This window comes from Arachis ipaensis, chromosome B2 (assembly GCF_059453495.1).
Source record: "Arachis ipaensis isolate K30076 ecotype BB chromosome B2, ASM5945349v1, whole genome shotgun sequence".
NCBI classification, from domain to species: domain Eukaryota; kingdom Viridiplantae; phylum Streptophyta; class Magnoliopsida; order Fabales; family Fabaceae; genus Arachis; species Arachis ipaensis.
The window spans coordinates 650282-675210 of NC_142437.1; the positions used below are offsets into that span (position 1 = coordinate 650282).

General features: G+C 31.6%; 2 pseudogenes; one reads left to right on the forward strand and one right to left on the reverse strand.

Moving 5' to 3' along the window:
* Positions 1-5977: 5977 nt before the first annotated feature.
* Positions 5978-8622, reverse strand: LOC107626620 (putative lactoylglutathione lyase; annotated as a pseudogene).
* A 7005-nt stretch (positions 8623-15627) lies between these two features.
* Positions 15628-18172, forward strand: LOC107626619 (putative lactoylglutathione lyase; annotated as a pseudogene).
* Positions 18173-24929: the final 6757 nt, after the last annotated feature.

Consider the following 24929-nt stretch of genomic DNA (forward strand, 5'->3'; position numbering starts at 1 on the left):
CAAAATACTATAGTTTAAAAGTAAATAAATTCAATTCACAAAGGAAGAGAAAAAAAATATTTAGATAAAATCAAACAAGAGACACAAATTTAGGTTCCAAATTGAGAAATGACAACACATAGAAGATAAAGAAGGAGAATGCATACCTAATTTTCTGAAGGAAGGAGACGTTCGTTGCAGTGTTGGCAGCAGAGTTTGCAGGCAGCGGCGGAGGTTGCTAGTGGATAGAATAGCGGCGGTGTGCGTAGAGAAAGCAAAAGGTTGGAGAGGGAGTACAGAGTAGAGAGCAGCAGCGAAGAGAGGAGAAGTGAGCAGATCGGCATCAAGCTCAAAGGTTGCAGCCTCAACAGCAATAGTAACGGTGTACAATGAAGAGATCAGAGGGATGCTGGAGAAAGAAGTGGCTGCCGTTCTGGTCTATGACAGGGTGGGAGACTGAGGGGCTGTGGAAGAAGAATATTGGAGATTTGAAAGTAGTGGGTATTGTTGGTTAAGCAAAGAGAAAATAGGATGTCATAGTCGTTGGGGTATTTTTTGGGGGGTTTGTCACTCATGTATTAATTTGAAATCTTTAGATTTTTTATTTTTGTTAATTGTTTATTAGTTTAACAATATTTTTTTATATTTAAAGATCAAATTAAAATTATGATTAAAAATCAAATATTTCAAATTTAAACAATAAAATTTAAGAGGCTAAATTGGAATTAATTAAAATAGTTTGAATACCTTACGAATAAATTTTGTCAAAATATGACAAATTATAGGATTGGAAATTGAGTGTGACTAACTTACATCCTATATATATATGTTATAAAAATTTGTTATAGGTGGGTATTAAACCAAGAATCTCTCACTTAGTGCAAAACCCTAAAAAATACCCTAAAAATCCTAGAAAACTCTTAAAAAATCCTAAAAAACTCTAAAGAATGATGGAAAACCCTAGAAATCCCTAAAAAATCCTAGAAAACTCTAGATAACCCTAGAAAACTTTAGAAAAACCCTAGAAAATCCTAAAAAAAATCTAAGTACCCCAACAAACCCTAGAAAACCCTAGAAAATCCAAGAAAAATCTCTAAAAAATCCTAGAAAACCCTAGAAAATCCTTAAAATCCTAAAAAACACTAGAAAAACTCTAGAAAACCCTACAAAACCCTAGAAATTTCTAGATAACCCTAGAAAACTTTAGAAAAACCCTTGAAAATCCTATAAAACAATAGAAAAATCCTAGAAAACCTTAGAAAATCCTAGAAAACCCTAAAAATCTTGAAAACCATAAAAAACCCTAAAAAATCCAAAAAATATTAGAAAATTTTAGAAAATCCTAGAAAAAACCTAGAAAACCTTAGAAAAGTCTTGAAAATCCTAGAAAACTCTAGAAAAATCCTAGAAAACTCTAAATAACCCTAAAAAATCCTCGAAAACCCTAGAAAACCCTAGATAACCTTAAAAACCATAAAAGAACCCTAGAAAAAACCATAAAAAATCCTAGAAAAATCATAAAAAACCCTAGAAAATCCTTAAAACCATAGAAAATCCTAGTGAATCCTAGAAAAAATTTAGAAAACCCTAGAAGATCCTAGAAAATCCTAAATAACCCTAAAAAATCCTAGAAAAGCCTAAAAAATTCTAGAAAAATCATAGAAAACCATAGAAAAATCTAGAAGATCATAAAAAACTGTAGAAAAACCATAGAAAATCCTAGAAGATCCTAAATAATCCTAGAAAACTGTAGAAATCCCTAGAAATCCCTAAATAACACTAGAAAATCTTTGATAACCCTAGAAAACCCTAAAAAAATCTTAGAAAATAATAGAAACCCTAAAAACCCTAGAAAAACCTAGAAAATCCAAGAAAACAATAGAAAAATTTTAGAAAACTCTAGAAAAATTTATAAAACCCTAGAAAAATCCTGAAAAATCCTAAAAACCATAAAAACACCCTTGAATGTCCTAAAAATCCTAGAAAATCCTGAAAAACCCTAGAAAAAACCTAAAAAAACACTTGAAAACTCTAAAAAACAAAAAAAAACATTAGAAAATTCTAAAAAACCCTAGATAACCCTAGAAAACCCAAGAAAAACCTTAGAAAACACTAAATAACCATAGAAAACACAAAAAACCTAAAAACCCCTAAAAAAACTGTAGAAAATTCTAAAAAAATTCCTAGGAAATCCTAGAAAATACAAAAAAACCCTAGAAAATCCTAGAAAACCCTAGATAACCCAAGAAAACCCTAGAAAAATCCTAGAAAATCCTAAAAATGCTAAACACCCTAGAAAAATCCTAGAAAATCTAAGAAAAAATCTAGAAAACCCTAGAAAATCCTAAAAAACTTTAAAAAATCCTAGAAAAAAAAATCCTAAAAAACACTAAAAAAAAATCATAGAAAACCCTAAAAATCCTAGATAGACCTAGACAAAACCTAGAAAATCCTTGAAACTCCTCAAAAACCTAAGGAAATCCTAAAAAACCTAGAAAACACTAGAAAAACCCTAACAAACCCTAAAAACCATGAAAAAACGTCAAGAAAATCCTAAAAACCCTAGAAAATTCTAGAAAAAACCTAGAAAACCCTAGATAACCATAAAAAACTCTAGAAAACCCTAGTAAAACCCTATAAAAACCCTAGATAATACTAGAGAACCCTAGAAAACCTTAGATAACCCTAGAAAATCCTAGAAAAATCCTAAAAAACGATAGAAAAACCTAGAAAACTCTAAAAAACCCTACATAATATCATTTGCAACATCCATGTACAGGTCTCCAACATTAATTAAAAGTTTTCACTATCGTATTTTAATCAACATTATTACTTAATAGACCAAAAATTACAGCAGGTGGATAGCTTTTTATCATCTTCTGAAGCAATCACTCAATATTTTCTCACAACATCCTTCATTATTTTCCTTCCATCTTTCGTTATATGTCCATTCCCTTTGTAGCATTTAGCAACATGATACATATATAGAGATATCTTTTAATTTAATCATCACAATGTGTTTTTAGATTCCCTTTATATAAATGAATATCTCAACTTTTCTTTCTTCCTTCTTTCTTCAACTTCTCAACTTTTTTCAATGGATAATAATATTATGTGTGATCTGATATATTTCAATTAACAAATTAACATAGACAATAATAAAAGACAGGAATATAGTTGGTCTAACAAGCAGTCATCAATTGCATAGCTATAAAAGAGTCTCATTACGTGAATAAAAGATAAATTGAGAATTGAAAACAATCATATGCAAGACACTTATTACATTGTATTTAATGAAGATGGATTAGTGAACCAAAATGGTAAGCAAAATCGAAGCAAACTAAGGCCTTCATTCTTCCATTTGTCTTTAATTAAATTCAAATCACAAGCAAATTAAGGCCCCAGAATGTTAGCTAGTTCATTCTTTTATAATGCAGCAAGGTTTAATCATACACAAGCAAATTAAGCCTCTATTTGGAAAGAAAACATCACACATATTAAAAAGCTCTCACTAAATTGAATAAAGTTTAATCACACTGTATTTTTATCTCATATAGAGGCAACTCAGAACTATCCTAATAAAAAAGATAGATAAACAAAGAAATTTAAAAATTGAACTAATCCATATTCTTAACTCATCAAGTCATCAATATTCAATAATCAATTAATCAAAAATCAAGAGATGCACAGAAAAGTAGAAGAAAAAATACGTCATCAATGTCCATTTCGTTAAGCAAATTCTAGTGCCAAAGCTCTATCATTCGAGAAAATGACACAAAACAATCATACACAATACCATAGTTTAAAAATAAATAAATTCAATTCAAAGAGGAAGAGGAAAAAAATATTTAGATAAAATCAAACAAGAGACACAAATTTAGGTTCCAAATTGAGAAATGAAAACAAATAGAAGATAAAGAAGGAGAACGCATACCTAATTTTCTGAAGTAAGGAGACATTTGTTGCAATGCTGGCAGCAGAGTTTGCAGGAGGCGGCGGAGGCTGCTAGTGGATAGAATAGCGGCAGTGTGCGTAGAGAAAGCAAAAGGTTGGAGAGGGAATACAGAGTAGAGAGCACAGCAACAGCGAAGAGATGAGAAGTGAGCAGATCGGCATCGAGCTCAAAGGTTGCAGCCTCAACAGCAATAGTAATGGTGTACAATGAAGAGATCAGAGGGATGCTGGAGAAAGAAGTGGCTGCCGTTCTGGTCTATGACAGGGTGGGAGACTGAGGGGCTGTGGAAGAAGAATATTGGAGATTTGAAAGTAGTGGGTATTGTTGGGTAAGCAAAGAGAAAATGGGATGTCATAGTCGTTGAGGTATTTTTTGGGGAGTTTGTCACTCATGTATTAATTTGAAATCTTTAGATTTTTCATTTTTGTTAATAGTTTATTAGTTTAACAATATTTCTTTATATTTAAAGATCAAATTAAAATTATGATTAAAAATCAAATATTTCAAATTTAAACAATAAAATTTAAGAGGCTAAATTGGAATAAATTAAAATAGTTTGAATACCTTACGAATAAACTATGTCAAAATATGACAAATTAGAGGATTGGAAATTGAGTGTGACTAACTTACATCCTATATATGTATATGTTATAAAGATATGTTATAGGTGGGTATTAAACCAAGGATCTCTCACTTAGAGCAAAACCCTAAAAAATACCCTAGAAAATCCTAAAAACTCCTAGAAAACCCTAAAAACCCCTAAAAAATCTTGGAAAATCCTAGAAAACTTTAAAAAATCCTAGAAAACCCTAGATAACCCTAGAAAACTTTAAAAAAACCCTAGAAAACTCTAAAAAAACCTAAGTACCTAACAAACCCTAGAAAACCCTAGAAAATCCAAGAAAAATCCTAAAAAATCCTAGAAAACCCTAGATAATCCTGGAAAATCCTAGAAAATCCTAAAAATCCTAAAAAACATTAGAAAAATCCTAGAAAACCCTAGAAAACCTTAGATAACCCTAGAAAATTTTGGAAAAACACTTGAAAACCCTAGAAAATAATAGAAAAATCCTAGAAAACCTTAGAAAAATCTAGAAAATCCTGGAAAAACCCTAAAAATCCCTCTAGTCGATGAAAAATGCGAGGAAGGAAGAGAAGCAAACATCTTGCTGGCACTGGACTCTGTTTTCGAAGGAGGGGAGCTTCTAAAGCGTACAAGAAAAGGTATCCTCAAAATATTTATAGCAATTGAAGTAAATTAAAACAAATGGCAAATGCACATAGAAGTTTATATTTATAACACAAAGTATCCCTTTCTTTCTGAATGTCAAATGCAGGAGATCTTCACTTGAAGCAAGTATCTTTCAATATGAATTCAAATTTACAGGTAATTGCTAGAACACACTCAAAAATCCATCAACAAATAATAGGCATAGAAGATAATCATAACCACTGATTTTGTTGATATCTCCAATTAAATAGTTACATGGAATATTCTAACAAAATTACAACAGGTTATAGCAAAAATGAAGAGCAAGCACATGGCAGGAACATTCACCAAAAAGAAGAAATGTAAGCTCAAAGTTTCATTCATAACTATTCTTTTCCACAATCTGAAAACCAATGCTTTAAGGTATGGCCTATAAAATCGCAGGTATAGTCACCGGAGTCTGCAGTGATGTCCAAGCTTGGCCGGGAAGAGAGAAGGAAGACTAAATAGAAAAGAGGGCATATTTCGGAATTAAAACTGCAGAAAGGATAATAGAGTTTGAATGTGAGAGTAAAAGAGATAAACAGTTCTGGCTTGATGGGATTCAGTATATGTTGAATTGCCATGCCAAAGCGGCATAAATATAAACAGAAAATAAGAAAAAATTAAAATGGCTGATATGGGGTTGCTTTTTCTACTTCTCTTTTACTTTTACTTTGTGAGATGCTTATAAAGATGTACATTTGATAGAATAACTGTAAGATTTCGCCAAGGACATTGATAGAGTACAATGATTTCAATGAAGAGGCATAGGATCTAGAACCGTTACATTGTCACTCTAATTCCTTAAGGAAATCAGCATTATCAACAAAAGCCTACATAATTAATACACAAGTCAAACTTTAAAATACAATAAGATGGTATCATTCTATGCCAAAGTCTCGGGTAAAAATGAAAGGAGAACTCAGATGATAGGTATAGAGAAAAAGCAGTAGTGGTAAATAGTATTTTGAGTTATGTTAGGTGTACATATCTTGCATCGCAAGTCATCTGACTCACCCCGTTCAACCGTGGATAGTGTGAGTCGGCATGGTGTTTAAAATAAAATATATTTGCCTAGTATTTCTCACGTTATTTCACATATGATTCATTCCTCTCTAATTACATATCATACACAAACCACCCATGAATTCATCAACATAGTTGACCTGGTTGAAGTCTTAGAAGAAGCACATAATAAATCCCATACAATCAAATAGATGGAAAGGTTATGCATACCAATTTCCAACCATCAGGGTCCAAGCAAACTGCTATCTTGGTGTTGATACCTGGCAGCGGCCCAGGTTCACGGATAATCTTGCCTCCACACAGTTTGATTGCTTCTGCACTCTTATACACATCATTTGTGCCTATTTCAATCTGTGCAACACATAAATGAGTTACATTCTAACAGTAAGATATAGAAAATAGACACGGAGAACAACACAAAAATCAATAAAACCACTTTCAAAATGGAAAATAAATAGTATCTACCTGTCCATAGCCATTTCCTTTGTCATAATTAGTGATTCCGTAGATATATGTAAGTTCTAGAACAGTGTTCTTATCTTCAGGACCATACCCCATTGTGGCAACTGTATTCTGTAAACCAATCAGAATCAATGACAATTGATAGCTAAAAATCAATAAAATCATGTTTTTGGTTTTTACTTTTTTTCTTCACAAAATCTAATAAGCAAAGATTACTGAAAATGAAAACAGAAACCAAACAAGCCAACTTGCACATGATATTAATAATTTCCACCTGCATAAGTTTACCTTGTGCTCAGGATTGTCTTTCCTACGCAGAAGTTGCATGCCAATAGCCTTTTGAAATCCATAAAAACAAGGAAAAATATTAATACATGAAAGAAAGATGGAATTCACTTCATGAAAGAACCTTTCACATTTTCATCCTAACAGGAGTAGAAAACACTCACTTTCTGATAGAAGATTATGGCACGGTCAAGATCGCCTACACGAAGTGACACTTAGCATAGGGGTTCGGAAGTAAGTCCTCTTTCCAAGAGCTCAAATTCATAACCATCAGGATCTTGGATGCAAGAAGTTACTGTGCTGCCACCTTTGACAGGCCCTGGTTCCTTGATAACCTTTCCACCTTTTGCTTTTATCAGATCAACTGCCTTGGCAGCCTAGAAATTGGAGTAAGGACAATAATCATCATAATTTAAGTCAGAAATTTGACAGAGACATGCAGCATACATGAAAATTGAGCATCAATAAAAGGAAATATACCAAAAACCACTCTTAAAAAGACCATTTAGTTTTTAACTTCCTGTGAGAATTTCATAGTTTGAAGATAACAACACACATTGATTAATTGGCTGGTGATGTTAGATAAGCTAGTAACTAATGTTCATGAAAAATATAAATTGGTTCTTAATGCACCAATGTGTTCAATTGGAGACCTATTTGAGTTTTAAGTTGTTGTTGCATAATTCTACAATATCAACAATCATGCTTTGTTTTCTAATTGTTCTATAATAGGAGCTTACATCTTCAACTACAACACCCAAATGACCAAACCCATTTCCAATGTCATACTTGTCCACTCCATAATCTGCAATGATCAAGAAATACAAACAAGAAACATGAGAAGCACAAACTATTTTATGCTAAACAAAAGTTTGTATCTTGCACATCTAAACTCACTGTAGGTAAGTTCAACTGTAAAATTGGAATCTTCAGGGCCATATCCAAGAAAAGGATTTGTGTATCTTTCTTCAGGTATATCACGTTTTCTCAACAGCTTCATGCCAAGGCACTCAGTGTAAAACCTAAATATATATACACATTCCAAAAATGTAATCAAGATTCAAGAATATAGTATAATAATTGCATTAATTTAGGGCAATTGAAGCATCATAGGTAGCATTTTTTGTAGTCTTATCCAAGTCCCCAACACGGTACACAACATGTAAGAATCTTCTATTGTCATTTTTGACCCATTCAAACAAGTTTTGCTCTGGTTGAATTAGATTCTTTGCTACATTAGCCTCTGCTACTCTAAATAATTCTGAACCTTTTACACCAAATAACAGAGATTGGGACTGTGGAATAGCTGAACAAATTGCCATAACAATTCTGTTAATGTAAACAGAGTGATAATATAATTAATTAACTCTAAGTATCAAATGGATAATAATAAAGCTGATGTGAATGGAGGTTAATTACAGAAAGGACCAGAAAGAAGGTGAAAGAGAGCAAGTCTTCTAGAAGGGTTAGGGTTGTAAGAGGAAATGCATATAGTGATAGAAGGGAAACTGAAAGAACAAGTTGTTGATAACATTAAGGATGAGGTCATGGCCATTACCATTGCCATTTGGCAATGCTGCAAATTGCTAATGATGCTGGTTGCCTTGTTCTCTTCTTCTCGACTACCTAAACCAAACAGCTCTATCCACCATTCATCATGCATGGACAGTAATTATTGTTAACGGGCTTTTATTAGATTGGGCTTTAGCCCATTGTAACTACATCGTTTCGTAGAGTTTGGGCTTTTATTTATCATTGAGTCTGCTCGTTTTAATTTTCTTTCATCAATTCATTCGACAAAACCTTTGTATAAAAATTCAGTCTTAAATTTCCAAATTACGCATATTTATTATTTACCATCGTGATTTTGTTAGTATACAATACGTGTTGAATCTCAAGAAGGAAGAAAAACATATTGACAAATTGAACCACTAGTTTTGTTAGTATTTGATGATTATTTTAACTTTTAGAAAAAAAAAAGGGTATCGTTGGCATGAATTTTGAGTTGTAAAATGCATGCTCCTACAATCTATGTACAAAACAAAACCACATGGTAAAATATAATGATGTGGTTCTTTTTAGAATAACAAAAGAAGTTTATGCAAGAATTGGCCTAGTTTATTACCATTGCAACTTGGGGGTAGATGGGGGAAGAAGGTTGAAGATACAGACTAAAAACAAGGATTGAAGATGTATAATTTTTAAGGTAAAGTATATTTTTTATTCTTGAAATTTGTTAAAAATTTTAAAAATATTCTTAAGTTTTAATTTGTTTCAATTTTATCTTTAATTTTTTCGATTTGCATCAATTTTATCCTTATTTTCAAATTTTCTGATCAAACTATGGTCAACACTATTTTTTTTTTCAATTTTACCCTTCAAAATCTATTTACTTTCATCATTTCCAAAATATTATTTTCTCTCTCTTCCAAATACCCCATCACCAAACCCCTTACCACTACCGCCACTATTATCATCATATCTTCCCCTTAATCTTATTTCTAAACAGAATAAAGAAAAGAAATCGAAAAATCTCAATAAACTGATTCAAAAAAATAAAAATGGCAGAAGATTATAACCTTTATAATCAAGAACAAGAACAACAACAACAACCCACCAAGTTGCTCCAATTCAGAGACTCACTTCAACCCGAGTTGCATAGCCATAAAAGAGTCTCATTACATGAATAAAAGACAAATTGAGAATTGTAAATAATCATATGCAAGACACTTATTACATTGTATTTAATGAAGATGGATTAGTGAACCTGAATGGTAAGCAAAACCGAAGCAAACTAAGGCCTTCATTCTTCCATTTGTCTTTAATTAAATTCAAATGACAAGCAAATTAAGGCCCCAGAATGTTAACTAGTTCATTCTTTTATAAAGCAGCAAGGTTTAATCATACACAAGCAAATTAAGCCTCTATTTGGGAAGAACACATCACAAATATTAAAAAGCTCTCACTGAATTGAATAAAGTTTAATCGCACTGTATTTTCATCTCATAACGAGGCAACCCAGAACTAATCTAATAAAAAAGATAGATGAACAAAGAAATTTAAAAATTGAACTAATCCATATTCTTAACTGATCAAGTCATCAATATTCAATAATCAATTAAATCAAAAATCAAGAGATGCACAGAAAAGTAGAAGAAGAAACACGCCATCAATGTCCATTCCATTAAGCAAATTCTAGTGCCAAAGTTCTATCATTCCAGAAAATGACACAAAACAATCATACAAAATACAATAGTTTAAAAATAAATAAATTCAATTCACAGAGGAAGAGAAAAAAAATATTTAGATAAAATAAAACAAGAGACATAAATTTAGGTTCCAAAATGAGAAATGACAACAAATAGAAGATGAAGAAGGAGAACACATACCTAATTTTTTGAAGGAAGGAGACGTTCGTTGTAGTGCTGGCAGCACAGTTTGCAGGCGGCGGCGGAGGCTGCTAATGGATAAAACAGCGGCGGTGCGCGTAGAGAAAGCAAAAGGTTAGAGAGAGAGTACAGAGTAGAGAGCACAACAGCAGCGGAGAGAGGAGAGGAGAGCAGATCGGCATCGAGCTCAAAGGTTGCAGCGTCAACAGTAACAACAACGGTGTACAATGAAGAAATTGGAGGGATGCTGGAGAAAGAAGTGGCTGCCGTTCTGGTTTATGACAGAGCGAGAGACTCAAGGACTGTGGAAGAAGAAGATTGGGGATTTGAAAGTAGTGGGTATTGTTGGATAAGCAAAGAGAAAATGGGATGTCTAGTTGTTGGGGTATTTTTTGGGGGGTTTGTCACTCATGTATTAATTTGAAATTTTTAGATTTTTTATTTTTGTTAATAGTTTATTAGTTTAACAATATTTCTTTATATTTAAAGATAAAACTAAAATTATGATTAAAAGTCAAATATTTAAAATTTAAACAATAAAATTTAAGAGACTAAATTGGAATAATTTAAAATAGTTTAAATATTTTAATAATAAACTATGTCAAAATATGAGAAATTAGAGGAGGAGAGATTGAGTGTGACTAACTTACATCCTATATATGTATATTTTATAAAAATATGTTATAGGTGGGTATTAAACCAAGGACCTCTCACTTAGTGCAAAACTCTAGAAATACCCTAGAAAATCCTAAAAAAATTTTAGAAAACTCTAAAAAACCCTAAAAAATCATGAAAAATCCTAGAAAACCCTACATAACCCTAGAAAACTTTAGAAAAATACTAGAAAACCCTAGAAAAACCCTAGAAAACAATAGAAAAAACCTAGAAAAATCTAGAAAATCCTAGAAAACCCCTAAAAAAATTCTAAAAACCATAAAAAAAACCCTAGAAAATCCTAAAATCCTAGAAAACCCTAGAAAACTTTAGAAAACTCCAAAAAACCCTAGATAAACCAAGAAAACCCTAGAAAACCCTAAGAAAATCCTAAAAACCTATAGAAAATTCTAAAAATCGTAGAAAATTCGAGAAAACCCTAAAAAACTCTAAGTACCCTAAAAAACCCTAGAAAACCTTAGAAAACCCTAGAAAATCCTAGATAACCCTAGAAAATCCAAAAAAAATCCTAAAAACCCTAGAAAACCCTAGATAATCCTAGAAAACTCTTGAAAAACCCTAGAAAATCCTAGAAAACCCTAAAAAAATCCTAGAAAAATCCTACAAAACCTTAGAAAACTCTAGATAACCCTAGAAAACTTTAGAAAATCCTAGCAAACCCTAGAAAACTCTAGAAAAATCCTAGACAAGAATAGAAAAACCCTAGAAAATCCTAGAAAAATCTAGAAAACCCTCGAAAAACTCTAAAAAAAATCCTAAAAACCATAAAAAAAACTCCTAAAAAATCCTAGAAAACTATGGAAAACCCTAGAAAAACCTTGAAAACCTTAGAAAATCCTAGAAAAACCCTAAAAAATCCTAGATAACCCAAGAAAATCCTTGAAAACCCTAGATAACACTAAAAAACCCTAGAAAAACCATAGAAAAGCCTAAAATACACTAAAGAACACTAGAAAACCCAAAAAGCCATAGAAAATACTAAAAACCCTAGAAAATCCTAAAAATCTTAGAAAATCCTAAAAACACTAGAAAACCCTAAAGAAACAAAAGTACCCAAACAAACCCGAGAAAATACCAGAAAACTCTAAAACACCCTAGAAAATCCTAGATAACCCTAGAAAATCTAATAAAAACTCTAAAAAATTCTAGAAACTCTAAAAAATCCTAGAAAACCCTAGATAACACTAGAAAACTCTAGAAAAACCCTAAAAAACCCTAGAAAAACCCTAGAAAATCCTAAAAAAATCCTAGAAAATCCTAAAAACCCTAGAAAACTCTAGAAGATCCTAGAAAATCCTAAAAAACCCTAGGAAACCCTAGGAAACTCTAGAAAATCCTAAAAAAACACTAAAAACCCTAAGAAAAACCTAAAACACTAAAAAACTCTAGAAAACCCTAGAAAATCGTAGATAACCCTAGAAAACCCAAGAAAAGCCCTAGAAAACCCTAGAAAAACCTATAAAATCCTAAAAAAACCCTAGAAAACGCTAAAACTCCTAGAAAATCTTAGATAACCCTTGAAAACTCTAGAAAAAACTACTAAATCCTAAAAAATCTTAGAAAATCCTAAAAACCCTAGAAAACCTTAGATAACCCTAGAAAAACCTAAGAAAATCCTAAAAACCCTAGAAAACTCTAAAAGCCCCTAAAAATTCCTAAAAACCCTAGAAAATCCTAAAAAACCATAGAAAACCCTAGATAACTTTAGAAAAACCCTAAAAAATGCTAGAAAATACTAGAAAAATCCTAGAAAACCCGAGAAAAAATAGAAAAACCCTAAAAATGATAGAAATTCCTAGAAAACCCTAAAACTCCTAGAAAATCCTAGAAAAAACCTAGAGAACCCTAGAAAACCCTAGAAAATCCTAAAAAACTCTAAAAAATCCTAGATAAACCTAGAAAATCCTAGAAAAACCTAGAAAACCCTAAATAACCCTAGAAAACCTTAGATAACCTAGAAAATCCTAAAAATCCTAGAAAACACTAAAAATCTTAGAAAAATCTTAAGAAATCCGAATAAACCCTAAAAGTCCTAGAAAACCCTAAAAAAAACCTAGAAAAACCCAAGAAAACCCTAAAAAAATCTTGAAAAAGATTAGAAAAATCCTAGAAAAAACTAGAAAATCCTAGAAAATCTTAAAAATCCTAGAAAACCCTAGAAAAACCTTGAAATCCCTAGAAAAAACCTAGAAAGCCCTAGAAAATTTTAGAAAACTCTAGAAAACCCTAAATAACCCTAGAAAATCCTAGAAAACTCTAGGAAAATCTTATAAAACCTTAAAAAAATCCTAGAAAACCCTAGAAAATCTTTGATAAACCTAGAAAAGCCTAGAAAAACTCTAGAAAACCCTAGATAACCCTAGAAAATCCAAGAAAAACCAAGAAAATCCTAGAGAATCCTAAAAAACCCTAGAAAACCCTAGAAAATCTTAGAAAAACCTAAAAATCCGTAGAAAAACCATAGATAATCCTAAAAAAGCCTAAAAAATCTTAGAAAATCCTAGAAAACACTAAAAAATCTTAGAAAACCTTAGAAAACCCAAGAAAATCCTAAAAAACCCTAGAAAAACTCCTAGAAAATCCTAAAAAACCTAGAAAATCCTAGATAATCTTAGAAAATCTTAGAAAAAACCTAAAAAATCTTAAAAAACCCTGGAAAAACCTTAGAAAATCCTTAAAAAATCTTAGAAAATCCTAGAAAACCCTAGATAACCCTAGAAAACCCTAGAAAATCCTTGAAAATCCTAGAAAACCCTAAAAAACTCTAGAAAACCCTAATATACCCTAAAAAACTATAGAAAATCCTAAAAATCCTAGAAAACCCTAAAACCTCTAGAAAATCCTAGATAACCCAAGAAAAACCTAGAAAATCCTAGAAAACTCTAAAAAAACCCTAGAAAATCTTAGATAACCCTAGAAAACCCTAGAAAACCCTAAAAATCCTAGAAATTTCTAAAAAATCCTGAAAAATCCTAGAAAACCATAAAAACCCTAGAAAACCCTAGATAATCCTAGAAAACTTTAGAAAAACCCTAGAAAATCCTAGAAAAACACTAAAAAATGCTAGAAAATAATAGAAAAATCCTAGAAAACCCTAGAAAAATCTATAAAACCCTAGAAAAACCCTAAAAATCCTAAAAACTATAAAAAAAAATCCTAGAAACCCAAAAAATCCTAAAAAACCCTAGAAAACCCTAGAAAAAACCTAGCAAACCCTAGATAACCTTAGGAAAACCCTAGAAAACCCTAGATAACCCTAGAAAACCCTTGGATTCCGGTCACCATCAACCACGTTCACGTCAACGCCGAGAAGAATTCCATCGGAGGGTTATTCCCTTCAACAAATAGGGACGATGCCGAGACTTTAGGTTCTGTCCCTTTCAACAAATAACTTTTTAGGTTCGGTCCCCACTTCGTTGTTGTGCGATTCTTTGTCCATTCAAATTGTTAAGCTTGTCTTTAATTTTCTCACGAGAGTTTTTGAGCTGCAAAGTACAAAGAACTGCATTAACTCGGGTTGAAGTGAGTCTCTGAATTGGAGCAACTTGGTGGGTTGTTGTTGTTGTTGTTGTTCTTGATTATAAAGGTTATAATCTTCTACCATTTTTATTTTTTTGAATCAGTTTATTGAGATTTTTCGATTTCTTTTCTTTATTCTGTTTAGAAATAAGATTAAGGGGAAGATATGATGATAATAGTGGCGGTAGTGGTAAGGGGTTTGGTGATGGGGTATTTGGAAGAGAGAGAAAATAATATTTTTGAAATGATGAAAGTAAATAGATTTTGAAGGGTAAAATTGAAAAAAAATAGTGTTGACCATAGTTTGATCAGAAAATTTGAGAATAAGGATAAAATTGATGCAAATCGAAAAAATTAAAGATAAAATTGAAACAAATTAAAACTTAAGAATATTTTTAAAATTTTTAACAAATTTCAAGAACAAAAAAATATACTTTACCTTAAAAATTATACATCTTCAATCCTTGTTTTTAGTCTGTATCTTCAACCTTCTTCCCCCATCTACCCCCAAGTTGCAATGGTAATAAACTAGGCCAATTCTTGCATAAACTTCTTTTGTTATTCTAAAAAGAACCACATCATTGTATTTTACCATGTGGTTTTGTTTTGTATATAGATTGTAGGAGCATGCATTTTACAACTCAAAATTCATGCCAACGATACCCTTTTTTTTTCTAAAAGTTAAAATAATCATCGAATACTAACAAAACTAGTGGTTCAATTTGTCAATATGTTTTTCTTCCTTCTTGAGATTCAACACGTATTGTATACTAACAAAATCACGATGGTAAATAATAAATATGCGCAATTTGGAAATTTAAGACTGAATTTTTATACAAAAGTTTTGCCGAATGAATTAATGAAAGAAAATTAAAACGAGCAGACTCAATGATGTAAATAAAAGCCCAAACTCTACGAAACGCTGTAGTTACAATGGGCTAAAGCCCAATCTAATAAAAGCCCGTTAATAATAATTACTGTCCATGCATGATGCATGGTGGATAAAGCTGTTTGGTTTAAGTAGTTGAGAAGAAGAGAACAAGGCAACCAGCATCATTAGCAATTTGCAGCATTGCCAAATGGCAATGGCAATGGCCATGACCTCATCCATAATGTTATCAACAACTTGTTCTTTCAGTTTCCCTTCTATCACTATATGCATTTCCTCTTACAACCCTAACCCTTCTAGAAGACTAGCTCTCTTTCACCTTCTTTCTGGTCCTTTTGGTAATTAACCTCCATTCACATCAGCTTTATTATTATCCATTTGATACTTAGAGTTAATTAATTATATTATCACTCTGTTTATATTAACAGAATTTTTATGGCAATTTGTTCAGCTATTCCACAGTCCCAATCTCTGTTATTTGGTGTAAAAGGTTCAGAATTGTTTAGAGTAGCAAAGGCTAATACAGCAGAGAATCTAATTCAACCAGAGCAAAACTTGTTTGAATGGGTCAAAAATGACAATAGAAGATTCTTACATGTTGTGTACTGTGTTGGGGACTTGGATAAGACTATAAAGTATGCTACCTATGATGCTTCAATCGCCCTAAATTAATGCAATTATTATACTATATTCTTGAATCTTGATTACATTTTCGGAATGTGTATATATATTTAGGTTTTACACTAAGTGCCTTGGCATGAAGCTGTTGAGAAAACGTGATATACCTGAAGAAAGATACACAAATCCTTTTCTTGGATATGGCCCTGAAGATTCCAATTTTACAGTTGAGCTTACCTATAGTGAGTTTAGATGTGCAAGATACAAACTTTTGTTTAGCATAAAATAGTTTGTGCTTCTCATGTTTCTTGTTTGTATTTCTTGATCATTGCAGATTATGGAGTGGACAAGTATGAAATTGGAAATGGGTTTGGTCATTTGGGTGTTGTAGTTGAAGATGTAAGCTCCTATTATAGAACAATTAGAAAACAAAGCATGATTGTTGATTTTGTAGAATTAAGCAACAACAACTTAAAACTCAAATAGAGTCTCCAATTGAACACATTGGTGCATTAAGAACCAATTTATATTTTTCATGAACATTAGTTACCAGCTTATCTAACATCACCAGCCAATTAATCAATGTGTGTTGTTATCTTCAAACTATGAAATTCTCACAGGAAGTTAAAAACTAAATGGTCTTTTTAAAAGTGGTTTTTGGTATATTTCCTTTTATTAATGCTCAATTTTCATGTATGATGCATGTCTCTGTCAAATTTCTGACTTAAATTATGATGATTATTGTCCTTACTCCAATTTCTAGGCTGCCAAGGCAGTTGATCTGATAAAAGCAAAAGGTGGAAAGGTTATCAAGGAACCAGGGCCTGTCAAAGGTGGCAGCACAGTAACTTCTTTCATCCAAGATCCTGATGGTTATGAATTTGAGCTCTTGGAAAGAGGACTTACTTCCGAACCCCTATGCTAAGTGTCACTTCGTGTAGGCGATCTTGACCGTGCCATAATCTTCTATCAGAAAGTGAGTGTTTTCTACTCCTGTTAGGATGAAAATGTGAAAGGTTCTTTCATGAAGTGAATTCCATCTTTCTTTCATGTATTAATATTTTTCCTTGTTTTTATGGATTTCAAAAGGCTATTGGCATGCAACTTCTGCGTAGGAAAGACAATCCTGAGCACAAGGTAAACTTATGCAGGTGGAAATTATTAATATCATGTGCAAGTTGGCTTGTTTGGTTTCTGTTTTCATTTTCAGTAACCTTTGCTTATTAGCTTTTGCGAAGAAAAAAGTAAAAACAAAAAACATGATTTTATTGATTTTTAGCTATCAATTGTCATTGATTCTGATTGGTTTACAGAATACAGTTGCCACAATGGGGTATGGTCATGAAGATAAGAATACTGTTCTAGAACTTACATATATCTACGGAATCACTAATTATGACAAAGGAAATGGCTATGGATAGGTAGATACTATTTATTTTCCATTTTCGAAAGTGGTTTTATTGATTTTTGTGTTGTTCTCCGTGTCTATTTTCTATATCTTACTATTAGAATGTAACTCATTTATGTGTTTGCACAGATTGCAATAGGCACAAATGATGTGTATAAGAGTGCAGAAGCAATCAAACTGTGTGGAGGCAAGATTATCCATGAACCTGGGCCGCTGCCAGGTATCAACACCAAGATAGCAGTTTGCTTGGACCCTGATGGTTGGAAATTGGTATGCATAACCTTTCCATCTATTTGATTGTATGGGATTTATTATGTGCTTCTTCTAAGACTTCAACCAGGTCAACTATGTTGATGAATTCATGGGTGGTTTGTGTATGATATGTAATTAGAGAGGAATGAATCATATGTGAAATAACGTGAGAAATACTAGGCAAATATATTTTATTTTAAACACCATGCCGACTCACACTATCCACGGTTGAACGGGGTGAGTCGGATGACTTGCGATGCAAGATATGTACACCTAACGTAACTCAAAATACTATTTACCACTACTGCTTTTTCTCTATACCTATCATCTGAGTTCTCCTTTCATTTATACCCGAGACTTTGGCATAGAATGATACCATCTTATTGTATTTTAAAGTTTGACTTGTGTATTAATTATGTAGGCTTTTGTTGATAATGCTGATTTCATGAAAGAATTAGAGTGACAATGTAACGGTTCTAGATCCTATGCCTCTTCATTGAAATCATTGTACTCTATCAATGTCCTTGGCGAAATCTTACAGTTATTCTATCAAATGTACATCTTTATAAGCATCTCACAAAGCAAAAGTAAAAGAGAAGTAGAAAAAGCAACCCCATATCATCCATTTTATTTTTTTCTTATTTTCTGTTTATATTTATACCGCTTTGGCATGGCAATTCAACATATACTGAATCCCATCAAGCCAGAACTATTTGTCTCTTTTACTCTCACATTCAAACTCTATTATCCTTTCTGCAGTTTTAATTCCGAAATATGCCCTCTTTTCTATTTAGTCTTCCTTCTCTCTTCCCGGCCAAGCTTGGACATCACTGCAGACTCCGGTGACTATACCTGCGATTTTATAGGCCATACCTTAAAGCATTGGTTTTCAGATTGTGGGAAAGAATAGTTATGAATGAAACTTTGAGCTTACATTTCTTCTTTTTGGTGAATGTTCCTGCCATGTGCTTGCTCTTCATTTTTGCTATAACCTGTTGTAATTTTGTTAGAACATTCCATGTAACTGTTTAATTAGAGATATCAACAAAATCAGTGGTTATGATTATCTCCTATGCCTATTATTTGTTGATGGATTTTTGAGTGTCTTCTAGCAATTACCTGTAAATTTGAATTCATATTGAAAGATACTTGCTTCTAGTGAAGATCTCCTGCATTTGACATTCAGAAAGAAAGGGATACTTTGTGTTATAAATATAAACTTCTATGTGCATTTGCCATTTGTTTTAATTTACTTCAATTGCTATAAATATTTTAAGGATACCTTTTCTTGTACGCTTTAGAAGCTCCCCTCCTTCGAAAACAGAGTCCAGTGCCAGCAAGATATTTACTTCTCTTCCTTCCTATCATTTTTCATCGACTAGAGGGATTTTTTTTTCCAGGATTTTCTAGATTTTTTTAAGGTTTTCTAGGATTTTTCTATTATTTTCTAGGGTTTTCAAGTGTTTTTCTAAAGTTTTCTAGGGTTATCTAAGGTTTTCTAGGGTTTTGTAGGGTTTTCTTGGATTTTTCTAATATTTTTTAGGATTTTTAGGATTTTCTAGGGTTTTCTAGGATTATCTAGGGTTTTCTAGGATTTTTTTAGGGTTTTTCTTGGATTTTCTAGGGTTTTCTAGGGTTTGTTAGGTACTTAGGTTTTTCTAGGGTTTTCTAGGATTTTCTTAAAGTTTTTTAGGGTTATCTAGGATTTTTTAGGGTTTTTTAAAGTTTTCTAGGGTTTTCCAAGATTTTTTAGGGTTTTGTAGGGTTTTCTAGGAGTTTTCTAGGATTTTTTAGGATTTTCTAGGGTATTTTTTAGGGTTTTGCTCTAAGTGAGAGATCCTTGGTTTAATACCCACCTATAACATATTTTTATAACATATACATATATAGGATGTAAGTTAGTCACACTCAATTTCCAATCCTCTAATTTGTCATATTTTGACATAGTTTATTCGTAAGGTATTCAAACTATTTTAATTTATTCCAATTTAGCCTCTTAAATTTTATTGTTTAAATTTGAAATATTTTATTTTTAATCATAATTTTAATTTTATCTTTAAATATAAAGAAATATTGTTAAACTAATAAACTATTAACAAAAATGAAAAATCTAAAGATTTCAAATTAATACATGAGTGACAAACCCCCCAAAAAATACCCCAACGACTATGACATCCCATTTTCTCTTTGCTTACCCAACAATACCTACTACTTTCAAATCTCCAATATTCTTCTTCCACAGCCCTTCAGTCTCCCACCCTGTCATAGACCAGAACGGCAGCCACTTCTTTCTCTAGCATCCCTCTGATCTCTTTATTGTACACCGTTACTATTGCTGTTGAGGCTGCAACCTTTGAGCTCGATGCCGATCTGCTCACTTCTCATCTCTTCGCTGTTGCTGTGCTCTCTACTCTGTATTCCCTCTCCAACTTTTTGCTTTCTCTACGCATACCGCCGCTATTCTATCCACTAGCAGCCTCCGCCGCCGCCTGCAAACTCTGCTGCCAGCACTGCAACAAATGTCTCCTTACTTCAGAAAATTAGGTATGCGTTCTCCTTCTTTATCTTCTATTTGTTTTCATTTCTCAATTTGGAACCTAAATTTGTGTCTCTTGTTTGATTTTATCTAAATATTTTTTTCCTCTTCCTCTGTGAATTGAATTTATTTATTTTTAAACTATGGTATTGTGTATGATTGTCTTGTGTCATTTTCTCGAATGATAGAGCTTTGGCACTAGAATTTGCTTAATGAAATGGACATTGATGACGTATTTTTTCTTCTACTTTTCTGTGCATCTCTTGATTTTTGATTAATTGATTATTGAATATTGATGACTTGATGAGTTAAGAATATGGATTAGTTCAATTTTTAAATTTCTTTGTTTATCTATCTTTTTTGTTAGGATAGTTCCGAGTTGCCTCTATATGAGATAAAAATATAGTGTGATTAAACTTTATTCAATTTAGTGAGAGCTTTTTAATATGTGTGATGTTTTCTTTCCAAATAGAGGCTTAATTTGCTTGTGTATGATTAAACCTTGCTGCTTTATAAAAGAATGAACTAGCTAACTTTCTGGGGCCTTAATTTTCTTGTGATTTGAATTTAATTAAAGACAAATGGAAGAATGAATGCCTTAGTTTGCTTCGATTTTGCTTACCATTTTGGTTCACTAATCCATCTTCATTAAATACAATGTAATAAGTGTCTTGCATATGATTGTTTTCAATTCTCAATTTATCTTTTATTCACGTAATGAAACTCTTTTATAGCTATGCAATTGATGACTGCTTGTTAGACCAACTATATTCCTGTCTTTTATTATTGTCTATGTTAATTTGTTAATTGAAATATATTAGATTACACATAATATTATTATCCATTGAAAAAAGTTGAGAAGTTAAAGAAAGAAGGAAGAAAGAAAAGTTGAGATATTCATTTATATAAAGGGAATCTAAAAACACATTGTGATGACTAAATTAAAAGATATCTCTATATATGTATCATGTTGCTAAATGCTACAAAGGGAATGGACATATAACAAAAGATGGAAGGAAAATAATGAAGGATGTTGTGAGGAAATATTGAGTGATTGCTTCTAAAGATGACAAAAAGCTATCCACCTGCTTTAATTTTTGGTCTATTAAGTAATAATGTAGATTAAAATACGATATGTGAAAACTTTTAATGAATGTTGGAGACCTGTGCATGGATGTTGCAAATGATATTATGTAGGGTTTTTTAGAATTTTCTAGGTTTTTCTATGGATTTTTAGGATTTCTCTAGGATTTTCTAGAGTTATCTAAGGTTTTCTAGGGTTTTTTATGGTTATCTAGGGTTTTCTAGGTTTTTTCTAGGGTTTTCTAGGGTTTTTAGGATTTTCTAGACTTTTTTTTTCATGGTTTTTAGGGTTTTTTTTAGAGTTTTTCTAGTGTTTTCTAGGTTTTTTAGGATTTTCTTAGGTTTTTGAGGAGTTTCAAGGATTTTCTAGGTTTTATCTAGGTCTATATTTAGGAATTTTAGGGTTTTCTAGGATTTTTTTAGGGTTTTTTAGAATTTTTTTTGCTTTTTCTAGGATTTTTTAAGATTTTTTAGGGTTTTCTAGATTTTTTCTTAGGTTTTCTTGGGTTTTTCTAGGATTTTTCTAGGGTGTTTAGCATTTTTAGGATTTTCTAGCGTTTTCTTGGGTTATCTAGGGTTTTCTAGGATTTTCTAGGGTTTTTTTTGTATTTTCTAGGGTTTTCTAGGGATTTTTTTTAGGATTTTCTATGGTTTTTTTAGGGGTTTTTAGGTTTTTTTGTATTTTCTAAGGTTTTCTATGGTTATTTAGTGTTTTTTAAGGTTTTTCTTAGGTTATCTAGGGTTTTCTAGGATTTTTTTTTATGTTTTTTTAGGGTTTTCTAGGGTTATCTAGGTTTTTTAGAATCTTCTAACGTTTTTTTTTTAGAGTTTTCAAGTGGTTTTTAGGTTTTTTCTAGGGTTTTTCAGGATTTTCTAGGGTTTTTAGGACTTTCAAGGGTGTTTTTATGGTTTTTAGGATTTTTCAGTGTTTTTCTAGGATTTTATAGATTTTTCTAGAGTTTTCTAAGGCTTTTCTATTGTTTTCTTGGATTTTCTAGGTTTTTCTAGGGTTTTCTAGGACTTTTTAGGGTTTTTTAAGATTTACTAAGGTTTTCTAGGGTTTTTAGGGTTTCTATTGTTTTCTAAGATTTTTTTAGGGTTTTCTAGGATTATCAAAGATTTTCTAGTGTTATTTAGGGATTTCTAGGGATTTTTACGGTTTTTTAGAATTTTTTAGGATCTTCTAGGATTTTCTATGGTTTTTCTACAGTTTTCTATGATCTTCTAAGTTTTTCTATGATTTTCTATGGTTTTTCTAGAATTTTTTAGGATTTTCTAGGATTTTTTAGGGTTATCTACAGTTTTTATGGTTTTTCTAGGGTTTTCTAAGTTTTTTCTAGGATATTTCAGGATTTTCTATGGTTTTTAGGGTTTTCTAGGGTTTTTTATGGTTTTTTCTAGGGTCTTTATGGTTTTTTCTAGGATTTTTTTTATGATTTTTAGGATTTTCTAGGGTTTTCAAGGATTTTCTAGTGTTATTTAGGGTTTTCTAAGATTTTTCTAGGGTTTTCAAGGGTTTTCTAAGGTTTTCTAGGTTTTTTTAGGGTTTTCTAAAAGTTTCTAAGATTTTTAGGGTTTTTTAGGATTTTTTTATGCTTTTTAGGATTTTTAGAGTTTTTCTAGGATTTTCTAGATTTTTCTAAGGTTTTCTAAGATTTTTCTATTATTTTCTAGGGTTTTCTAAAGTTTTCTAGGGTTATCTAGGAATTTCTAGGGTTTTGTAGGGTTTTCTAGGGTTTTTCTAGTGTTTTTTAGGATTTTCTAGGGTTTTGTAGGTTTTTCAAGGATTTTCTAGTATTTTTTAGGGTTTTCTAGGATTTTTCTAAAGTTTTCTAAGGTTATCTAGAGTTTTCTAGGGTTTTTTAGGGTTTTCCAGGATTCTTTAGGGTTTTTTAGGGTTTTTTAGGAGTTTTCTAGGATTTTTTAGGATTTTTTAGAGTATTTTTTAGGGTTTTGCACTAAGTGAGAGATCCTTGGTTTAATACCCACATATAACATATTTTTATAATATATACATATATAGGATGTAAGTTAGTCACACTCAATTTCCAATCCTCTAATTTGTCATATTTTGACATAGTTTATTCGTAAGATATTCAAACTATTTTAATTTATTCCAATTTAGCCTCTTAAATTTTATTGTTTAAATTTGAAATATTTGATTTTTAATCATAATTTTAATTTGATCTTTAAATATAAAGAAATATTGTTAAACTAATAAACTATTAACAAAAATAAAAAATCTAAAGATTTCAAATTAATACATGAGTGACAAACCCTCCAAAAAATACCCCAACGACTATGACATCCCATTTTCTCTTTGCTTACCCAACATTACCCACTACTTTCAAATTTCCAATATTCTTCTTCTACAGCCCCTCAGTCTTCCACCCTGTCATAGACCAGAATGGCAGCCACTTCTTTCTCCAGCATCCCTCTGATCTCTTCATTGTACACCGTTACTATTGTTGTTGAGGCTGCAACCTTTGATCTCGATGCCGATCTGCTCACTTCTCCTCTCTTCGCTGCTGCTGTGCTCTCTACTCTGTACTCCCTCTCCAACCTTTTGCTTTCTCTACGCACACCGCTGTTATTCTATCCACTAGCAGCCTCCGCCGCCGCCTGCAAACTCTGCTGCTAGCACTGTAATGAACGTCTCCTTCCTTCAGAAAATTAGGTATGTGTTCTCCTTCTTTATCTTCTATTTGTTGTCATTTCTCAATTTGGAACCTAAATTTGTGTCTCTTGTTTGATTTTATCTAAATATTTTTTTCCTCTTCCTCTGTGAATTGAATTTATTTTTTTTTAAACTATGGTATTTTGTATGATTGTTTTGTGTCATTTTCTCGAATAATAGAGCCTTGGCACTAGAAATTGCTTAATGAAATGGACATTGATGACGTATTTTTTCTTCTCCTTTTCTGTGCATCTCTTGATTTTTGATTAATTGATTATTGAATATTGATGACTTGATTAGTTAAGAATATGGATTAGTTCAATTTTTAAATTTCTTTGTTCATCTATCTTTTTTATTAGGTTAGTTCTGGGTTGCCTCTTTATGAGATGAAAATACAGTGTGATTAAACTTTATTCAATTTAGTTAGAGCTTTTTAATATTTGTGATGTGTTCTTCCCAAATAGAGGCTTAATTTGCTTGTGTATGATTAAACCTTGCTGCTTTATAAAAGAATGAATTAGTTAACATTTTAGGGACTTAATTTGCTTGTCATTTGAATTTAATTAAAGACAAATGGAAGAATGAAGACCTTAGTTTGCTTCGGTTTTGCTTACCATTTAGGCTCACTTATCGATCTTCATTAAATACAATTTAATAAGTGTCTTGCATATGATTGTTTGCGATTCTCAATTTATCCTTTATTCACGTAATGCGACTCCTTTATGGTTATGCAATTGATGACTGCTTGTTAGACCAACTATATTTCTGTCTTTTATTATTGTCTATGTTAATTTGTTAATTGAAATATATCAGATCATACAGAATATTATTATTCATTGAAAAAATTGAGAAGTTCAAGAAACACAATCTCTGGGATCACTTTCGTCCCATTTTGGATTAAAAAAAATTAATAATTTACAATCA